We start from the raw sequence: 15,059 nt of genomic DNA, 5'->3' as shown, positions 1-15,059 counted from the left end.
AAGTCGTTTTCGACGTCCGTTTTTGAGGCCAAAAATGGGCATCAAAAATGCCATATCTCAGCTATTAGAAAAGCTAGGACCTTGCGGGTGGTTTCGTTGGATTCACAACGATGAAACTAAGACAAAACCGTTAAAATTTTCCCGATAGCTCCCATAGAAGCCGAGATATCGACGTTCAAAGTTTGGGTTTTTTCATTTTTCGGGTATACCCCCCCGTATCGAATTTTTTCACCAAAAATTGATTTTTGTCGAAATCAAACTAAGTATACCAGCCTCTTATTTGGGTCACCTAGATTACGAAAACACCGGGTTATAACAGGATCCGAGCAGAACTAAGGGAATGAGAGCACTTTGAAAATCCTGAAAATTCGTTTTCGACGTCCGTTTTTGAGGCCAAAAATGGGCATCAAAAATGCCATATCTCAGCTATTAGACGAGCTACGACCTTGCGGGTGGTCTCGTTGGATTCACAACGACGAAACTAAGACAAAACCGTTAAAATTTTCCCGATAGCTCCCATAGAAGCCGAGATATCGACCTTCAAAGTTTGGGTTTTTTCATTTTTGGGGTATACCCCCCCCGTATCGAATTTTTTCACCAAAAATTGATTTTTGTCGAAATCAAACTAAGTATACCAGCGTCTTATTTGGGTCACCTAGATTACGAAAACACCGGGTTATAACAGGATCCGAGCAGAACTAAGGGAATGAGAGCACTTTGAAAATCCTGAAAAAGTCGTTTTCGACGTCCGTTTTAGAGGCCAAAAATGGGCATCAAAAATGCCATATCTCAGCTATTAGAAAAGCTAGGACCTTGCGGGTGGTCTCGTTGGATTCACAACGACGAAACTAAGACAAAGCCGTTAAAATTTTCCCGATAGCTCCCATAGAAGCCGAGATATCGACCTTCAAAGTTTGGGTTTTTTCATTTTTCGGGTATACCCCCCCGTATCGAATTTTTTCACCAAAAATTGATTTTTGTCGAAATCAAACTAAGTATACCAGCGTCTTATTTGGGTCACCTAGATTACGAAAACACCGGGTTATAACAGGATCCGAGCAGAACTAAGAGAATGAGAGCACTTTGAAAATCCTGAAAAAGTCGTTTTCGACGTCCGTTTTTACTCTCACGAGATGTGTAAAAATGCCATATCTCAGCTATTAGAAAAGCTAGGACCTTGCGGGTGGTTTCGTTGGATTTACAACGATGAAACTAAGACAAAACCGTTAAAATTTTCCCGATAGCTCCCATAGAAGCCGAGATATCGGCGTTCAAAGTTTGGGTTTTTTCATTTTTCGGGTATACCCCCCCGTATCGAATTTTTTCACCAAAAATTGATTTTTGTCGAAATCAAACTAAGTATACCAGCGTCTTATTTGGGTCACCTAGATTACGAAAACACCGGGTTATAACAGGATCCGAGCAGAACTAAGGGAATGAGAGCACTTTGAAAATCCTGAAAAAGTCGTTTTCGACGTCCGTTTTGTGGCCAAAAATGGGCATCAAAAATGCCATATCTCAGCTATTAGAAAAGCTAGGACCTTGCGGGTGGTTTCGTTGGATTCACAACGATGAAACTAAGACAAAACTAAGGGAATGAGAGCACTTTGAAAATCCTGAAAAAGTCGTTTTCGACGTCCGTTTTTGAGGCCAAAAATGGGCATCAAAAATGCCATATCTCAGCTATTAGAAAAGCTAGGACCTTGCGGGTGGTTTCGTTGGATTCACAACGATGAAACTAAGACAAAACCTTAAAAATTTTCCCGATAGCTCCCATAGAAGCCGAGATATCGACGTTCAAAGTTTGGGTTTTTTCATTTTTCGGGTATACCCCCCCGTATCGAATTTTTTCACCAAAAATTGATTTTTGTCGAAATCAAACTAAGTATACCAGCGTCTTATTTGGGTCACCTAGATTACGAAAACACCGGGTTATAACAGGATCCGAGCAGAACTAAGGGAATGAGAGCACTTTGAAAATCCTGAAAAAGTCGTTTTCGACGTCCGTTTTTGAGGCCAAAAATGAGCATCAAAAATGCCATATCTCAGCTATTAGACGAGCTACGACCTTGCGGGTGGTCTCGTTGGATTCACAACGACAAAACTAAGACAAAACCGTTAAAATTTTCCCGATAGCTCCCATAGAAGCCGAGATATCGACCTTCAAAGTTTGGGTTTTTTCATTTTTCGGGTATACCCCCCCGTATCGAATTTTTTCACCAAAAATTGATTTTTGTCGAAATCAAACTAAGTATACCAGCGTCTTATTTGGGTCACCTAGATTACGAAAACACCGGGTTATAACAGGATCCGAGCAGAACTAAGGGAATGAGAGCACTTTGAAAATCCTGAAAAAGTCGTTTTCGACGTCCGTTTTTGAGGCCAAAAATGGGCATCAAAAATGCCATATCTCAGCTATTAGAAAAGCTAGGACCTTGCGGGTGGTCTCGTTGGATTCACAACGATGAAACTAAGACAAAACCGTTAAAATTTTCCCGATAGCTCCCATAGAAGCCGAGATATCGACGTTCAAAGTTTGGGTTTTTTCATTTTTCGGGTATACCCCCCCGTATCGAATTTTTTCACCAAAAATTGATTTTTGTCGAAATCAAACTAAGTATACCAGCGTCTTATTTGGGTCACCTAGATTACGAAAACACCGGGTTATAACAGGATCCGAGCAGAACTAAGGGAATGAGAGCACTTTGAAAATCCTGAAAAAGTCGTTTTCGACGTCCGTTTTTGAGGCCAAAAATGGGCATCAAAAATGCCATATCTCAGCTATTAGAAAAGCTAGGACCTTGCGGGTGATCTCGTTGGATTCACAACGACGAAACTAAGACAAAACCGTTAAAATTTTCCCGATAGCTCCCATAGAAGCCGAGATATCGGCGTTCAAAGTTTGGGTTTTTTCATTTTTCGGGTAAACCCCCCCGTATCGAATTTTTTCACCAAAAATTGATTTTTGTCGAAATCAAACTAAGTATACCAGCGTCTTATTTGGGTCACCTAGATTACGAAAACATCGGGTTATAACAGGATCCGAGCAGAACTAAGGGAATGAGAGCACTTTGAAAATCCTGAAAAAGTCGTTTTCGACGTCCGTTTTTGAGGCCAAAAATGGGCATCAAAAATGCCATATCTCAGCTATTAGAAAAGCTAGGACCTTGCGGGTGGTCTCGTTGGATTCACAACGACGAAACTAAGACAAAACCGTTAAAATTTTCCCGATAGCTCCCATAGAAGCCGAGATATCGACGTTCAAAGTTTGGGTTTTTTCATTTTTCGGGTATACCCCCCGTATCGAATTTTTTCACCAAAAATTGATTTTTGTCGAAATCAAACTAAGTATACCAGCCTCTTATTTGGGTCACCTAGATTACGAAAACACCGGGTTATAACAGGATCCGAGCAGAACTAAGGGAATGAGAGCACTTTGAAAATCCTGAAAATTCGTTTTCGACGTCCGTTTTTGAGGCCAAAAATGGGCATCAAAAATGCCATATCTCAGCTATTAGACGAGCTACGACCTTGCGGGTGGTCTCGTTGGATTCACAACGACGAAACTAAGACAAAACCGTTAAAATTTTCCCGATAGCTCCCATAGAAGCCGAGATATCGACCTTCAAAGTTTGGGTTTTTTCATTTTTGGGGTATACCCCCCCGTATCGAATTTTTTCACCAAAAATTGATTTTTGTCGAAATCAAACTAAGTATACCAGCGTCTTATTTGGGTCACCTAGATTACGAAAACACCGGGTTATAACAGGATCCGAGCAGAACTAAGGGAATGAGAGCACTTTGAAAATCCTGAAAAAGTCGTTTTCGACGTCCGTTTTAGAGGCCAAAAATGGGCATCAAAAATGCCATATCTCAGCTATTAGAAAAGCTAGGACCTTGCGGGTGGTCTCGTTGGATTCACAACGACGAAACTAAGACAAAGCCGTTAAAATTTTCCCGATAGCTCCCATAGAAGCCGAGATATCGACCTTCAAAGTTTGGGTTTTTTCATTTTTCGGGTATACCCCCCCGTATCGAATTTTTTCACCAAAAATTGATTTTTGTCGAAATCAAACTAAGTATACCAGCGTCTTATTTGGGTCACCTAGATTACGAAAACACCGGGTTATAACAGGATCCGAGCAGAACTAAGAGAATGAGAGCACTTTGAAAATCCTGAAAAAGTCGTTTTCGACGTCCGTTTTTGTGGCCAAAAATGGGCATCAAAAATGCCATATCTCAGCTATTAGAAAAGCTAGGACCTTGCGGGTGGTTTCGTTGGATTTACAACGATGAAACTAAGACAAAACCGTTAAAATTTTCCCGATAGCTCCCATAGAAGCCGAGATATCGACGTTCAAAGTTTGGGTTTTTTCATTTTTCGGGTATACCCCCCCGTATCGAATTTTTTCACCAAAAATTGATTTTTGTCGAAATCAAACTAAGTATACCAGCGTCTTATTTGGGTCACCTAGATTACGAAAACACCGGGTTATAACAGGATCCGAGCAGAACTAAGGGAATGAGAGCACTTTGAAAATCCTGAAAAAGTCGTTTTCGACGTCCGTTTTTGTGGCCAAAAATGGGCATCAAAAATGCCATATCTCAGCTATTAGAAAAGCTAGGACCTTGCGGGTGGTTTCGTTGGATTCACAACGATGAAACTAAGACAAAACCGTTAAAATTTTCCCGATAGCTCCCATAGAAGCCGAGATATCGACGTTCAAAGTTTGGGTTTTTTCATTTTTCGGGTATACCCCCCCGTATCGAATTTTTTCACCAAAAATTGATTTTTGTCGAAATCAAACTAAGTATACCAGCGTCTTATTTGGGTCACCTAGATTACGAAAACACCGGGTTATAACAGGATCCGAGCAGAACTAAGGGAATGAGAGCACTTTGAAAATCCTGAAAAAGTCGTTTTCGACGTCCGTTTTTGAGGCCAAAAATGGGCATCAAAAATGCCATATCTCAGCTATTAGAAAAGCTAGGACCTTGCGGGTGGTTTCGTTGGATTCACAACGATGAAACTAAGACAAAACCGTTAAAATTTTCCCGATAGCTCCCATAGAAGCCGAGATATCGACGTTCAAAGTTTGGGTTTTTTCATTTTTCGGGTATACCCCCCCGTATCGAATTTTTTCACCAAAAATTGATTTTTGTCGAAATCAAACTAAGTATACCAGCGTCTTATTTGGGTCACCTAGATTACGAAAACACCGGGTTATAACAGGATCCGAGCAGAACTAAGGGAATGAGAGCACTTTGAAAATCCTGAAAAAGTCGTTTTCGACGTCCGTTTTTGAGGCCAAAAATGGGCATCAAAAATGCCATATCTCAGCTATTAGAAGAGCTACGACCTTGCGGGTGGTCTCGTTGGATTCACAACGACGAAACTAAGACAAAACCGTTAAAATTTTCCCGATAGCTCCCATAGAAGCCGAGATATCGACGTTCAAAGTTTGGGTTTTTTCATTTTTCGGGTATACCCCCCCGTATCGAATTTTTTCACCAAAAATTGATTTTTGTCGAAATCAAACTAAGTATACCAGCGTCTTATTTGGGTCACCTAGATTACGAAAACACCGGGTTATAACAGGATCCGAGCAGAACTAAGGGAATGAGAGCACTTTGAAAATCCTGAAAAAGTCGTTTTCGACGTCCGTTTTTGAGGCCAAAAATGGGCATCAAAAATGCCATATCTCAGCTATTAGAAAAGCTAGGACCTTGCGGGTGGTTTCGTTGGATTCACAACGATGAAACTAAGACAAAACCGTTAAAATTTTCCCGATAGCTCCCATAGAAGCCGAGATATCGACGTTCAAAGTTTGGGTTTTTTCATTTTTCGGGTATACCCCCCCGTATCGAATTTTTTCACCAAAAATTGATTTTTGTCGAAATCAAACTAAGTATACCAGCGTCTTATTTGGGTCACCTAGATTACGAAAACACCGGGTTATAACAGGATCCGAGCAGAACTAAGGGAATGAGAGCACTTTGAAAATCCTGAAAAAGTCGTTTTCGACGTCCGTTTTTGAGGCCAAAAATGGGCATCAAAAATGCCATATCTCAGCTATTAGACGAGCTACGACCTTGCGGGTGGTCTCGTTGGATTCACAACGACGAAACTAAGACAAAACCGTTAAAATTTTCCCGATAGCTCCCATAGAAGCCGAGATATCGACCTTCAAAGTTTGGGTTTTTTCATTTTTCGGGTATACCCCCCCGTATCGAATTTTTTCACCAAAAATTGATTTTTGTCGAAATCAAACTAAGTATACCAGCGTCTTATTTGGGTCACCTAGATTACGAAAACACCGGGTTATAACAGGATCCGAGCAGAACTAAGGGAATGAGAGCACTTTGAAAATCCTGAAAAAGTCGTTTTCGACGTCCGTTTTTGTGGCCAAAAATGGGCATCAAAAATGCCATATCTCAGCTATTAGAAAAGCTAGGACCTTGCGGGTGGTTTCGTTGGATTCACAACGATGAAACTAAGACAAAACCGTTAAAATTTTCCCGATAGCTCCCATAGAAGCCGAGATATCGACGTTCAAAGTTTGGGTTTTTTCATTTTTCGGGTATACCCCCCCGTATCGAATTTTTTCACCAAAAATTGATTTTTGTCGAAATCAAACTAAGTATACCAGCGTCTTATTTGGGTCACCTAGATTACGAAAACACCGGGTTATAACAGGATCCGAGCAGAACTAAGGGAATGAGAGCACTTTGAAAATCCTGAAAAAGTCGTTTTCGACGTCCGTTTTTGAGGCCAAAAATGGGCATCAAAAATGCCATATCTCAGCTATTAGAAAAGCTACGACCTTGCGGGTGGTCTCGTTGGATTCACAACGACGAAACTAAGACAAAACCGTTAAAATTTTCCCGATAGCTCCCATAGAAGCCGAGATATCGACGTTCAAAGTTTGGGTTTTTTCATTTTTCGGGTATACCCCCCCGTATCGAATTTTTTCACCAAAAATTGATTTTTGTCGAAATCAAACTAAGTATACCAGCGTCTTATTTGGGTCACCTAGATTACGAAAACACCGGGTTATAACAGGATCCGAGCAGAACTAAGGGAATGAGAGCACTTTGAAAATCCTGAAAAAGTCGTTTTCGACGTCCGTTTTTGAGGCCAAAAATGGGCATCAAAAATGCCATATCTCAGCTATTAGAAAAGCTAGGACCTTGCGGGTGGTCTCGTTGGATTCACAACGACGAAACTAAGACAAAGCCGTTAAAATTTTCCCGATAGCTCCCATAGAAGCCGAGATATCGACCTTCAAAGTTTGGGTTTTTTCATTTTTCGGGTATACCCCCCCGTATCGAATTTTTTCACCAAAAATTGATTTTTGTCGAAATTAAACTAAGTATACCAGCGTCTTATTTGGGTCACCTAGATTACGAAAACACCGGGTTATAACAGGATCCGAGCAGAACTAAGGGAATGAGAGCACTTTGAAAATCCTAAAAAAGTCGTTTTCGACGTCCGTTTTTGAGGCCAAAAATGAGCATCAAAAATGCCATATCTCGGCTATCGTAAGAGCTACGACCTTGCGGGTGGTCTCGTTGGATTCACAACGACGAAACTAAGACAAAACCGTTAAAATTTTCCCGATAGCTCCCATAGAAGACGAGATATCGACCTTCAAAGTTTGGGTTTTTTCATTTTTCGGGTATACCCCCCCGTATCGAATTTTTTCACCAAAAATTGATTTTTGTCGAAATCAAACTAAGTATACCAGCGTCTTATTTGGGTCACCTAAATTACGAAAACACCGGGTTATAACAGGATCCGAGCAGAACTAAGGGAATGAGAGCACTTTGAAAATCCTGAAAAAGTCGTTTTCGACGTCCGTTTTTGAGGCCAAAAATGAGCATCAAAAATGCCATATCTCGGCTATCGTAAGAGCTACGACCTTGCGGGTGGTCTCGTTGGATTCACAACGACGAAACTAAGACAAAACCGTTAAAATTTTCCCGATAGCTCCCATACAAGCCGAGATATCGACCTTCAAAGTTTGGGTTTTTTCATTTTTCGGGTATACCCCCCGTATCGAATTTTTTCACCAAAAATTGATTTTTGTCGAAATCAAACTAAGTATACCAGCGTCTTATTTGGGTCACCTAGATTACGAAAACACCGGGTTATAACAGGATCCGAGCAGAACTAAGGGAATGAGAGCACTTTGAAAATCCTAAAAAAGTCGTTTTCGACGTCCGTTTTTGAGGCCAAAAATGGGCATCAAAAATGCCATATCTCAGCTATTAGAAAACCTAGGACCTTGCGGGTGATCTCGTTGGATTCACAACGACGAAACTAAGACAAAACCGTTAAAATTTTCCCGATAGCTCCCATAGAAGCCGAGATATCGACCTTCAAAGTTTGGGTTTTTTCATTTTTCGGGTATACCCCCCCGTATCGAATTTTTTCACCAAAAATTGATTTTTGTCGAAATCAAACTAAGTATACCAGCGTCTTATTTGGGTCACCTAGATTACGAAAACACCGGGTTATAACAGGATCCGAGCAGAACTAAGGGAATGAGAGCACTTTGAAAATCCTGAAAAAGTCGTTTTCGACGTCCGTTTTTGAGGCCAAAAATGAGCATCAAAAATGCCATATCTCGGCTATCGTAACAGCTACGACCTTGCGGGTGGTCTCGTTGGATTCACAACGACGAAACTAAGACAAACCGTTAAAATTTTCCCGATAGCTCCCATAGAAGCCGAGATATCGACCTTCAAAGTTTGGGTTTTTTCATTTTTCGGGTATACCCCCCCGTATCGAATTTTTTCACCAAAAATTGATTTTTGTCGAAATCAAACTAAGTATACCAGCGTCTTATTTGGGTCACCTAGATTACGAAAACACCGGGTTATAACAGGATCCGAGCAGAACTAAGGGAATGAGAGCACTTTGAAAATCCTAAAAAAGTCGTTTTCGACGTCCGTTTTTGAGGCCAAAAATGAGCATCAAAAATGCCATATCTCGGCTATCGTAAGAGCTACGACCTTGCGGGTGGTCTCGTTGGATTCACAACGACGAAACTAAGACAAAACCGTTAAAATTTTCCCGATAGCTCCCATAGAAGCCGAGATATCGACGTTCAAAGTTTGGGTTTTTTCATTTTTCGGGTATACCCCCCCGTATCGAATTTTTTCACCAAAAATTGATTTTTGTCGAAATCAAACTAAGTATACCAGCGTCTTATTTGGGTCACCTAGATTACGAAAACACCGGGTTATAACAGACTCTCACGAGATGTGTAAGGGAATGAGAGCACTTTGAAAATCCTGAAAAAGTCGTTTTCGACGTCCGTTTTTGAGGCCAAAAATGGGCATCAAAAATGCCATATCTCAGCTATTAGAAAAGCTAGGACCTTGCGGGTGATCTCGTTGGATTCACAACGACGAAACTAAGACAAAACCGTTAAAATTTTCCCGATAGCTCCCATAGAAGCCGAGATATCGACCTTCAAAGTTTGGGTTTTTTCATTTTTCGGGTATACCCCCCCGTATCGAATTTTTTCACCAAAAATTGATTTTTGTCGAAATCAAACTAAGTATACCAGCGTCTTATTTGGGTCACCTAGATTACGAAAACACCGGGTTATAACAGGATCCGAGCAGAACTAAGGGAATGAGAGCACTTTGAAAATCCTGAAAAAGTCGTTTTCGACGTCCGTTTTTGAGGCCAAAAATGGGCATCAAAAATGCCATATCTCAGCTATTAGAAGAGCTACGACCTTGCGGGTGGTCTCGTTGGATTCACAACGACGAAACTAAGACAAAACCGTTAAAATTTTTTCGATAGCTCCCATAGAAGCCGAGATATCGACGTTCAAAGTTTGGGTTTTTTCATTTTTCGGGTATACCCCCCCGTATCGAATTTTTTCACCAAAAATTGATTTTTGTCGAAATCAAACTAAGTATACCAGCGTCTTATTTGGGTCACCTAGATTACGAAAACACCGGGTTATAACAGGATCCGAGCAGAACTAAGGGAATGAGAGCACTTTGAAAATCCTGAAAAAGTCGTTTTCGACGTCCGTTTTTGTGGCCAAAAATGGGCATCAAAAATGCCATATCTCAGCTATTAGAAAAGCTAGGACCTTGCGGGTGGTTTCGTTGGATTCACAACGATGAAACTAAGACAAAACCGTTAAAATTTTCCCGATAGCTCCCATAGAAGCCGAGATATCGACGTTCAAAGTTTGGGTTTTTTCATTTTTTCGGGTATACCCCCCCGTATCGAATTTTTTCACCAAAAATTGATTTTTGTCGAAATCAAACTAAGTATACCAGCGTCTTATTTGGGTCACCTAGATTACGAAAACACCGGGTTATAACAGGATCCGAGCAGAACTAAGGGAATGAGAGCACTTTGAAAATCCTGAAAAAGTCGTTTTCGACGTCCGTTTTTGAGGCCAAAAATGGGCATCAAAAATGCCATATCTCAGCTATTAGAAAAGCTAGGACCTTGCGGGTGGTTTCGTTGGATTCACAACGATGAAACTAAGACAAAACCGTTAAAATTTTCCCGATAGCTCCCATAGAAGCCGAGATATCGACGTTCAAAGTTTGGGTTTTTTCATTTTTCGGGTATACCCCCCCGTATCGAATTTTTTCACCAAAAATTGATTTTTGTCGAAATCAAACTAAGTATACCAGCGTCTTATTTGGGTCACCTAGATTACGAAAACACCGGGTTATAACAGGATCCGAGCAGAACTAAGGGAATGAGAGCACTTTGAAAATCCTGAAAAAGTCGTTTTCGACGTCCGTTTTTGAGGCCAAAAATGGGCATCAAAAATGCCATATCTCAGCTATTAGAAGAGCTACGACCTTGCGGGTGGTCTCGTTGGATTCACAACGACGAAACTAAGACAAAACCGTTAAAATTTTCCCGATAGCTCCCATAGAAGCCGAGATATCGACGTTCAAAGTTTGGGTTTTTTCATTTTTCGGGTATACCCCCCCGTATCGAATTTTTTCACCAAAAATTGATTTTTGTCGAAATCAAACTAAGTATACCAGCGTCTTATTTGGGTCACCTAGATTACGAAAACACCGGGTTATAACAGGATCCGAGCAGAACTAAGGGAATGAGAGCACTTTGAAAATCCTGAAAAAGTCGTTTTCGACGTCCGTTTTTGAGGCCAAAAATGGGCATCAAAAATGCCATATCTCAGCTATTAGAAAAGCTAGGACCTTGCGGGTGGTTTCGTTGGATTCACAACGATGAAACTAAGACAAAACCGTTAAAATTTTCCCGATAGCTCCCATAGAAGCCGAGATATCGACGTTCAAAGTTTGGGTTTTTTCATTTTTCGGGTATACCCCCCCGTATCGAATTTTTTCACCAAAAATTGATTTTTGTCGAAATCAAACTAAGTATACCAGCGTCTTATTTGGGTCACCTAGATTACGAAAACACCGGGTTATAACAGGATCCGAGCAGAACTAAGGGAATGAGAGCACTTTGAAAATCCTGAAAAAGTCGTTTTCGACGTCCGTTTTTGAGGCCAAAAATGGGCATCAAAAATGCCATATCTCAGCTATTAGACGAGCTACGACCTTGCGGGTGGTCTCGTTGGATTCACAACGACGAAACTAAGACAAAACCGTTAAAAATTTTCCCGATAGCTCCCATAGAAGCCGAGATATCGACCTTCAAAGTTTGGGTTTTTTCATTTTTCGGGTATACCCCCCCGTATCGAATTTTTTCACCAAAAATTGATTTTTGTCGAAATCAAACTAAGTATACCAGCGTCTTATTTGGGTCACCTAGATTACGAAAACACCGGGTTATAACAGGATCCGAGCAGAACTAAGGGAATGAGAGCACTTTGAAAATCCTGAAAAAGTCGTTTTCGACGTCCGTTTTTGTGGCCAAAAATGGGCATCAAAAATGCCATATCTCAGCTATTAGAAAAGCTAGGACCTTGCGGGTGGTTTCGTTGGATTCACAACGATGAAACTAAGACAAAACCGTTAAAATTTTCCCGATAGCTCCCATAGAAGCCGAGATATCGACGTTCAAAGTTTGGGTTTTTTCATTTTTCGGGTATACCCCCCCGTATCGAATTTTTTCACCAAAAATTGATTTTTGTCGAAATCAAACTAAGTATACCAGCGTCTTATTTGGGTCACCTAGATTACGAAAACACCGGGTTATAACAGGATCCGAGCAGAACTAAGGGAATGAGAGCACTTTGAAAATCCTGAAAAAGTCGTTTTCGACGTCCGTTTTTGAGGCCAAAAATGGGCATCAAAAATGCCATATCTCAGCTATTAGAAAAGCTAGGACCTTGCGGGTGGTCTCGTTGGATTCACAACGACGAAACTAAGACAAAACCGTTAAAATTTTCCCGATAGCTCCCATAGAAGCCGAGATATCGACCTTCAAAGTTTGGGTTTTTTCATTTTTCGGGTATACCCCCCCCGTATCGAATTTTTTCACCAAAAATTGATTTTTGTCGAAATCAAACTAAGTATACCAGCGTCTTATTTGGGTCACCTAGATTACGAAAACATCGGGTTATAACAGGATCCGAGCAGAACTAAGGGAATGAGAGCACTTTGAAAATCCTGAAAAAGTCGTTTTCGACGTCCGTTTTTGAGGCCAAAAATGGGCATCAAAAATGCCATATCTCAGCTATTAGAAAAGCTAGGACCTTGCGGGTGGTTTCGTTGGATTCACAACGATGAAACTAAGACAAAACCGTTAAAATTTTCCCGATAGCTCCCATAGAAGCCGAGATATCGACGTTCAAAGTTTGGGTTTTTTCATTTTTCGGGTATACCCCCCCGTATCGAATTTTTTCACCAAAAATTGATTTTTGTCGAAATCAAACTAAGTATACCAGCGTCTTATTTGGGTCACCTAGATTACGAAAACAACGGGTTATAACAGGATCCGAGCAGAACTAAGGGAATGAGAGCACTTTGAAAATCCTGAAAAAGTCGTTTTCGACGTCCGTTTTTGAGGCCAAAAATGGGCATCAAAAATGCCATATCTCAGCTATTAGACGAGCTACGACCTTGCGGGTGGTCTCGTTGGATTTACAACGACGAAACTAAGACAAAACCGTTAAAATTTTCCCGATAGCTCCCATAGAAGCCGAGATATCGACCTTCAAAGTTTGGGTTTTTTCATTTTTCGGGTATACCCCCCCGTATCGAATTTTTTCACCAAAAATTGATTTTTGTCGAAATCAAACTAAGTATACCAGCGTCTTATTTGGGTCACCTAGATTACGAAAACACCGGGTTATAACAGGATCCGAGCAGAACTAAGGGAATGAGAGCACTTTGAAAATCCTGAAAAAGTCGTTTTCGACGTCCGTTTTTGTGGCCAAAAATGGGCATCAAAAATGCCATATCTCAGCTATTAGAAAAGCTAGGACCTTGCGGGTGGTTTCGTTGGATTCACAACGATGAAACTAAGACAAAACCGTTAAAATTTTCCCGATAGCTCCCATAGAAGCCGAGATATCGACGTTCAAAGTTTGGGTTTTTTCATTTTTCGGGTATACCCCCCCGTATCGAATTTTTTCACCAAAAATTGATTTTTGTCGAAATCAAACTAAGTATACCAGCGTCTTATTTGGGTCACCTAGATTACGAAAACACCGGGTTATAACAGGATCCGAGCAGAACTAAGGGAATGAGAGCACTTTGAAAATCCTGAAAAAGTCGTTTTCGACGTCCGTTTTTGAGGCCAAAAATGGGCATCAAAAATGCCATATCTCAGCTATTAGAAAAGCTAGGACCTTGCGGGTGGTCTCGTTGGATTCACAACGACGAAACTAAGACAAAGCCGTTAAAATTTTCCCGATAGCTCCCATAGAAGCCGAGATATCGACCTTCAAAATTTGGGTTTTTTCATTTTTCGGGTATACCCCCCCGTATCGAATTTTTTCACCAAAAATTGATTTTTGTCGAAATTAAACTAAGTATACCAGCGTCTTATTTGGGTCACCTAGATTACGAAAACACCGGGTTATAACAGGATCCGAGCAGAACTAAGGGAATGAGAGCACTTTGAAAATCCTGAAAAAGTCGTTTTCGACGTCCGTTTTTGAGGCCAAAAATGGGCATCAAAAATGCCATATCTCAGCTATTAGAAAAGCTAGGACCTTGCGGGTGATCTCGTTGGATTCACAACGACGAAACTAAGACAAAACCGTTAAAATTTTCCCGATAGCTCCCATAGAAGCCGAGATATCGACCTTCAAAGTTTGGGTTTTTTCATTTTTCGGGTATACCCCCCCGTATCGAATTTTTTCACCAAAAATTGATTTTTGTCGAAATCAAACTAAGTATACCAGCGTCTTATTTGGGTCACCTAGATTACGAAAACACCGGGTTATAACAGGATCCGAGCAGAACTAAGGGAATGAGAGCACTTTGAAAATCCTGAAAAAGTCGTTTTCGACGTCCGTTTTTGAGGCCAAAAATGGGCATCAAAAATGCCATATCTCAGCTATTAGAAGAGCTACGACCTTGCGGGTGGTCTCGTTGGATTCACAACGACGAAACTAAGACAAAACCGTTAAAATTTTTTCGATAGCTCCCATAGAAGCCGAGATATCGACGTTCAAAGTTTGGGTTTTTTCATTTTTCGGGTATACCCCCCCGTATCGAATTTTTTCACCAAAAATTGATTTTTGTCGAAATCAAACTAAGTATACCAGCGTCTTATTTGGGTCACCTAGATTACGAAAACACCGGGTTATAACAGGATCCGAGCAGAACTAAGGGAATGAGAGCACTTTGAAAATCCTGAAAAAGTCGTTTTCGACGTCCGTTTTTGAGGCCAAAAATGGGCATCAAAAATGCCATATCTCAGCTATTAGAAAAGCTAGGACCTTGCGGGTGGTTTCGTTGGATTCACAACGATGAAACTAAGACAAAACCGTTAAAATTTTCCCGATAGCTCCCATAGAAGCCGAGATATCGACGTTCAAAGTTTGGGTTTTTTCATTTTTCGGGTATACCCCCCCGTATCGAATTTTTTCACCAAAAATTGATTTTTGTCGAAATCAAAC

The sequence above is a fragment of the Anthonomus grandis genome, unplaced genomic scaffold, assembly GCF_022605725.1.
Source record: "Anthonomus grandis grandis unplaced genomic scaffold, icAntGran1.3 ctg00000338.1, whole genome shotgun sequence".
NCBI lineage: Eukaryota > Metazoa > Arthropoda > Insecta > Coleoptera > Curculionidae > Anthonomus > Anthonomus grandis.
This window is presented reverse-complemented; position numbering follows the sequence as displayed.